The 7,534-nt window shown below is 44.0% G+C and overlaps 1 protein-coding gene across 10 annotated transcripts in view; it reads right to left on the minus strand.

Moving 5' to 3' along the window:
* The window catches only part of RALYL (RALY RNA binding protein like), a 392,319-nt gene extending 387,275 nt beyond the window's left edge, over window positions 1-5,044 (minus strand). For 5 of the 10 annotated variants that reach the window (XR_010304865.1, XR_010304864.1, XM_064154585.1 and 2 more), the window contains exon 1: window positions 3,459-3,714. The gene's annotated coding sequence lies outside the window, so the exon portion shown is untranslated. Of the gene's footprint in view, window positions 1-3,458; window positions 3,715-4,553 lie in introns of those variants that run through there. The other 5 variants (XM_064154581.1, XM_064154589.1, XM_064154591.1 and 2 more) reach the window with 5 other exon arrangements.
* Window positions 5,045-7,534: the final 2,490 nt, after the last annotated feature.

A 7,534-nucleotide genomic window follows, 5' to 3' on the forward strand; every position in this document is an offset into this window, starting at 1 on the left:
TGGGAAGAAACTAACATGGAAAATACATTATCAAAAGCATTATAGCAAGCTTCCCCCTTACTCCTGATAGAAGACAGCCCCTGGTACAGCATTGATTTGAGCGCATTCAGGTTCCCCTAGCTGGTGTGAACACAAAACAATAAAACAACAAATGCATGATTCTTGGGAGTTTAAAAATTAGTGCTGCAGGAGGAATTACTGAGAGTCATTTGCTGGTATGTCCTAGGCAGAAAAATTCAGATTGATTAGGCAGAGAGAAGGGAAGGTCTGCAGGGTGCAAAGCCTGTTTCACCAGGAGAAAGCAGGTCCACAAGCACAGCTCCTGGTGGAAAAATTTGGGCTGACGTGAGAGCCAGAAACTGGGCTGCAGCTGCCTGCAGCTGGAAGTAGAACAGATCAGCTTGGGTAGAAGAGTATTTGAATGCAACTACTCGGGTCCTTGAGACCCAGTCTCAACATCCCTTCCTCCCCAGTGCTGGCAATACTATTGGGAACCTTTGCCCAGTCAGTACAGCACATGTCTGAGAAGAGGTTGTGACTGCTCTCCAGAAATACTCTGAAGAGGAGCAGAGATGTAAGAGGGAAAAAAAACCACAACCAAAATAAATCCACCAAAACCAAAAGGAACGTTAACTGTCTGAGAATAAATTTAAGACAGGAATGGTGTTTCTAATAGTGTGACAAGCAAGGCTCTGACCAGCATTCAAAGAGATGCAGTGGGAGTGATGCCCAGCAAAATTTAAACTGGAGCTTGCTGAATCTGAAGAGGATCAGCCCAGCTCAACCAATAAGATCTGCCCACTTAGCACCACAGAAAAATGAGTTCATGTCTCCACAGGCCTCTCTAGTTCTTTCTCCTATGTGTAAAAATACAAAAATATATGCTTCTGCTGCCAGTTCAGGCCAGTGCAAGCAGATAAAACCCCTGCATTTATGAGTCAGAGGTCTGGGCACTATGCACTCTTGTTCACCTATTCATTTTTATTTGTTAGCAAATTCTGCTATTAATAGTTAGTTAAGAAGGAAGAAAAAATCCTTTCCAAAACTGTTCATTTTAAAAACTTCATAAAGGTACCTTAAATTTCTAAGCTCTCCTGAATGTCAAACCAGATGTAAAGAAAAACAGAAGTCATTAAGTCTCATCACTTTCAGGAAAGTGCAAGTACAAGTACATCTCATACTCATTATAAGAAATGTAATTATATCATTGCTTGCAGAAACAATGCTGCAATTCTTATTAATCTCAAAAGTACAAAAGGACAATTGCCTTTTACACTGTGGCTTTCCAAACATGCTTTCAACAGCATTAGTCATAGCACAGCTATGGAAACACCAAGCTGGAATCGATTCCACCAACCCAAATCCTGCTGTGCCCACATACTGCAGGAAATAGTATTATCCTCTTTCAAAATTAGCTCCTTTGTTTCTACTTTAATGTCTCTAAGCTGTTTCATACATATGAAACCATACAGCCTCAGGCTGCTGCAAATGAAATGGTAAGTATATTCATTACCATGATGCTTGGACAACAGGTGCTTTGCAGATGAAATCTGGATGCTGAAAGTAGTGGATTCCCAAAACTTTCTCAGACTTCAAGATAAGACTAAGTGAGCAGGATTAGTTCTTCAGTCAGCAACTATCTGTACAAAATTATTCACACAACACATCTGTAATATTGAAATAAAGGACCAAAGGGACATAATTCTGAAAACTGCTAGTCTGGTTACTTTATTTCAGTGCTTTAGCAATATCAGAATATATTTTACTTATTGGCAGTTCCACTTAAGTTCAACTTGGATTTAAAGACAAGGAGGGATGGAAGTAAAAAGGAGAGATGGAAGACAAAGTTTCTATCACTCTTGTATTTGAATGGGTTGCTTTCAAATTAAATCAGAAAAAATAAGCAAGTTGAATCTTAATATTGACCCAACAGATCATAACTATTTCAGTATGTCATCATAATCTAGACAGTGGTTTTTAGACGCATAGATTATTAACCACAAATACTTTTATTACATTTAAACTTACAAAAGACACCATAAATACACAGGATATGTTTCTACAAAGGCAAATGAATTTCTTTATTTTCCAATGTGAGTAATTGTATGAGAAAACGCTTAAGACTTCTACAAACTTTCTTTAAAGGAAGCTGTTATGGGAATGTAAATGTAAGCGTGAGACTGCAAACTTCCTAATGCCTTTGCAGTCCTCTCAATTATTTTTTGAGAAAAGAAATATATCCCCTGTAACTTACTTTAGTTCCCACACCTGAATAGACAGCATATCTTTACAGTCAGTTGCAGACTCCTAAAAGGTGTTCACATGAAGCACATGAAGCAATTCCACCACAATAAAGTAAGCAGCAGAGAACACTGCAGAATCAGGTATTCAGCACTTCAGCTTTAGCATAATGTTGCACTCTCTCTCCGGGAAATAAATAAAACAAACCATAAAAAACCCTCACAAACAAACAAACAAACAAATCCCCTCCTAACAAACAGAACCTGTCATCTGGAAAAAAAACCTTTACAAATCACGTTTTAGAGAACCAATATCCTGTGTCTCTACATCAGCGGCAGCCTCTGTTAAGCATTTAAGTGCTCTCAATGAAAAGTAACAGTTTCTCCTCCAATCCTGAACTCTCAGTGACCGTCGTGGGAAGTAGCAGTTTTCCCATACCCTGTCAGCCAGTGGCATTAATGATCATCACAACAGAACTAAACACCTTCAAGCAAGTATCTGCTTTTGATGAATCTCCACCTCAATGAGATAAATCCGCAAGAGACAACCTGCTGCCTTGTTTACGCCTTTTGAATACGAGGAGCAGAAGTTGGATGGAAGGGTTTTACTGCCCTTAGGGCTCCGAAAGATGCCTGATGTGGCAGTGAGCCAGCTCTCCCAGGGAGCCTCCTTTGCTGTTTCTCTCACAGCTATTTTATGATGGATAATTTTTAAACAGACACACACAAGCACAGCAGACACCACAACACAGGGCCGAGGGGTTTGGTTTTGTCATGTAAGTATTTGCACCCTTAAGGAGGAGCTCAAGGTTTCATCTGGTTTCGGTTTGAGATTTAGGTTGTTTTTTTTTAAAGAGGGGAAGAAGGAGTCCTGGATTTTTTTTTTCATTCCCAGCTGTCTGCCCCTCTACACGCAAAAGCAGATGAAACACCTCTCTTTAGCTTAACCGACCTAGGCTCAATTAGTGCAACGTTTTGCACACATCCAGAAAATCATCAGGCTGAGAGATTTACTTCATTCCTCGCATGTGGTGCACAGAAATCTTTAGTTAGGGCTGGAAAGTGATTTCTATGAAAAAAAAAACCCAAACCGTCCCCCGCCCCCCCCCCCCCCAAAAAAAATCCCACCCGAACAAACAAACAAAAAAAACCCAAACCACCAACCTTCTTACAATGTAATTTACACAGTGTGGAAACGCCTGCAAGGAGATGAAGTACCTGCACTGGGGAGATGTTCAGTTGTTCACTTCATCTTCCGTTGACAAGGAAACCAAACCGCACTTCATTCTCCAGAAAAACCTTCCACTGCCATCGTTTGAAAACGTATTTATTTGTATATATGTATATATCTATCATCACCATCACGATAATAATAACCACCACAAAATACTGCCGGCAAAAGTATAAAAAAGTCAAGGTGCAAAACGTGCAAAAGTAAGGATCATCTCTTTGGCTTTCTGTTCTGCTTTGTTATCTTTAAGGAGGAAAAAAAATATTTAAAAATGATAACTGAAACAGGCTGCAAGAAAAGTTTCACGTTATAAACAGGCATCAAAAAACAGGAAAAGAAGAAAAAAACCCACCAAAACCTGCTGATTGCACTGAGGAAAAAAGAAAGAAAAGAAGAAATAACAAAAACAATAAAATTAACATCTTGCTCTGTGGCTTCCACAAGTATTGCAAGATTACAAACTCTACGTAAACACTGCTGTAAAATGCATTCGCAATTCCCATCTCCACCACAAAAAAAGGGCAAACCTCAAAAAAATATTATTAAAAATAAAAACATCAGAGAGACTCCTCTGCAAAAAAAAAGAATTATGCCTTTTCTTTTTAATCTTTAAAAAATAAGCATCATATTTCACATTGCTTTTTCATGCCACAACAAAACCAGTTGCATATAGAGAGAGATATATAGCTACCAAATGTATATCAGTTGTTGCTGGACTGGCAAGTCTGTATTATTAATATCATAATTTTTCATTCCCAGTGACTCCCGGCCCCAGCAGCACCTTTTGCTCACAGTTTAGTAACCATCACATGCTAGGTAAAAAAAAAGAAAAAAAACCCCAAACAAAAAAAACCAAAAACCCAAAAGCACAAAAACTTGTCATCAGCAAAAGATCAAATCCATTTAAACAATAATCAAAGAGGAAGAAAAAAAAAAAAAGGAAGAAAAAAACCCCACCAACAAAAATAAAAACAAAAACAAAACAAAAAATACAAACAAAATGAAGGAAAAAAATAAACAGGACAAAAAGAAAAAAAAAAGGAAAAAAAAAAAGACAAGAATGTCAGCGGAAAGGTACTCACCGAGCGGGAGTAAAAGGGAGGAATAAAAATGAGAGTTACTATAAAATACAGTATGGCGGTGACAGAAGGAATGAGGCGCTTTTTTTTTTCCTCTCCTCTCTAGTCTCTGCCTCCGGCAACCGCCACGTGATGCTCAGCCGGGCGGACTCGCAGCCGGGAGGGCGCAGCGGCGGCGCCGGACGCGGACCCAGCCCGGCCCCGGCCCGCCCCGACCCGCCGCCGCAGCTGCCCGGCTCCTGCCGCCGCCCTACGCTCCGCGGCTGGTGCTGCTCGTACACCGTCCGTGTACGCTGGCGCCGAGGCGCAGGCACGGTATGGAGGCGGGCGCGTCTTGCGCGGCAGCGCAACTTGCTCGCCCACGCTGCCCGAAGTTGCCGCCCCCTCTTTCCCAGCCGGTGTGGCGCCGCTCGCCCCCGGGACTGGGACCGGAGGCGGGCGGAGCGCAGAGCGGAGCCGGGACTTGCCCGGGTGGAAGGTGGCGTGCCCTGGTCCGGCGCCGGGCGCGGCTGAGAGCTGCCGCTCGTTGAGGGGCGGGGGGGATTTGCGCGGCGGTATCGCGTGTGTGTGCTGGGGACCGCCCCACCGCTATGCCACGGGGGAGCCCGCCCGCTCTGGTTCCCGAGGGTGCCCCTCCTGCAGCCCCCGGCGCGCAAGCGAGACACGGAGAGCCTCCCCCCCACTACTCCCGCCTGCTCTCGGGGTCTGCGCACAGGGCCATCGCTGCTGCCGCTAGAGCTGGTGGCGGGGGGGTGGGGGTGGCACGGGGGTTCCCCCGCTGCCGCTCCTGCTCTGGGGCTGTGCGCAGCCCGCAGCGCTGCTGTGCTCGGGCGTGTAAAACAGCGCTTCTCCCTCTCCTGGAGAGCATTTCTGTGCGCAGCTGGGATGAGAAGCGCAGGTAGCAGCAGTCCCAGCTGTTTGCTTTTGTTCTTTGGCCTCTGCCCGGCCTCATAGTCTCGCTCTCCTCCTACCCTCCGACTAGCAGAGCTGTTGCTTCCCCTAACAAAGTTACTGGCCGAGGTGGGAAGGAAACAAGTGTCTTGGGAGGGCTTACTCCCGACAGCAGCACACCGTGGGCTGGCGGCAGGGTGACCCTGGGTGGGTACCACCCTTTCGACACCACGGGCAGCTGTTCACAGCCTCCTCTGACCTCGGAGGAAGTGTTTGGGGCAGGGCCTCAAAGCATAGGGCAGAGGCGACGAAGCAGCCCTATGACTAATCGGGTGGCAGCTCTCTGCCTTCTCCGTCCACAGACAAGAGACACGCTGGAGCAGACTGCTACTGCTGCTACCGGCTCCTCAAGATGCTTTCTGTTCCCTTCTCACTTTCCTGGCCGATTCCTCATTAACAACGGCAGCAGAGGCAGAGAGCGGCGGCTCGGCTGAAAGCAACTCTGCTGGGGCTCCGGCTGGCACCAACACTTAGGCATGGCAGCGCCTGGCCCAGCTCGGCCCGGCCCGCAGAGACCGTGCCCCCGCCGGACCGGTCCACAAGAGTAGGAAGAGACAGCTGTGAGAGGCAAATTAACCGAGGCATAGAAATGTGCATCCACAACTAGGCACCGGGATGGAGAGCAAGCTAGGCAACACTTCCCCGCTCCCTTCTCCCTTCTTCACTTTTTTTTTTCCTCCTCTCCTTTTTTCTTCCCCGAGATCCCCCTTCTTTTCATGTGGGTCAGGAGGCAGGAGATAGAGTCGTGTTATTACTCTATAAAAATTACTCTGGCCAGTAAGAGGATGCCCTGCTATATAAAAGACTGGTGAGGGCACCAGCCTGCCTTCTTCACATACTCACACAAAGCTTTTTCCCTTACCCGGGCCATTTCTTTCATTCTTTTTTGTCCTGTATCTCTTCCCCCGTGTTTCCAGAAAACAAAAAGAAACGCTCCCTTTCTTCTTTGCTCTCAACTTCTTTCATGAGGTATGAGAAGAACACTGACCAAAGTTTAAATATATATATATATATATATATATATATATATATATATATATATCACATTATGTTTTTTTGCTTGCTTTTTATTTTGGCACTGAGCTTGTTCTGGCATTTCATACCAGTCCGAGTTGTTTTCCCCTCACTAAGTTTGGCTCTCAGTAGAGCTATGCATTGGAGAAGTTGTTAAAAAAAGCCAAAAAAAAAAAAAAAAAGAGAAAGACCTTAGAAATGCAAAACTTGACAAGAAATGAAAGCATGCAATGGGAGAACTAGCCAACCTAATTGTATTATGTTGAACATGCACCTGACAATGAGCTCAGTCACATTGTCATGGCTTTACAAACGATCACTTCTTGAAATTCCAGACAGGGGAGGTGTATTTCCTTGGGTGGTGTACTTTGAGCAGCAGCTCCATGGCTCAGGTGATTTTTTAATGGTATTTGACATCAAACATGTTTTCAGGATCAAGGCCTAAATAGCAATTCTATTTTCTTGTTGCTTTTCAATTTCCGTTACCGCCTCTAATTTTGAGCACATATTTGATAGAATCATAGAACAATAGAATGGTTTGGGTTGGAGGGTGCCATAAACATCATCTAGTTCCAAATCCTCTGCCATGGGCAGGGCCACCTTCCACTAGACTCCAACCAACCTGGCCTTGTTATTTTTCCTGAAATAACAACCATAACAGTTGAAGGATGGTGTCTTATTAGTGCAAACCTTTATCCTAGATGTACATTTATATATTTGGATCTCATTAACATAGAATCATAGAAGCAACCAAGTTGGAGGAGACCTCCAAGATCATCCAGTCCAACCTATCAAACACACTTATACAAGAAACTGGATACATCTATTTCAGACAATCTATTTCATGTATTATTTACTCAGATTCCAAGAACTAATAATAAGGTAAAGACATTTTCTTCTCCCATGTGTATATATTGTTGTATTTTAAAGTGAGTTAAAAAGTCATTATGATACTTTGGGTAAATCTGGATATAAACACGTAAAGGTGCAAGGCTTAGTGGCTGCTTTAAATCTCACAG

Source organism: Pogoniulus pusillus, chromosome 14 (assembly GCF_015220805.1).
Source record: "Pogoniulus pusillus isolate bPogPus1 chromosome 14, bPogPus1.pri, whole genome shotgun sequence".
In the NCBI taxonomy this organism is placed as follows: domain Eukaryota; kingdom Metazoa; phylum Chordata; class Aves; order Piciformes; family Lybiidae; genus Pogoniulus; species Pogoniulus pusillus.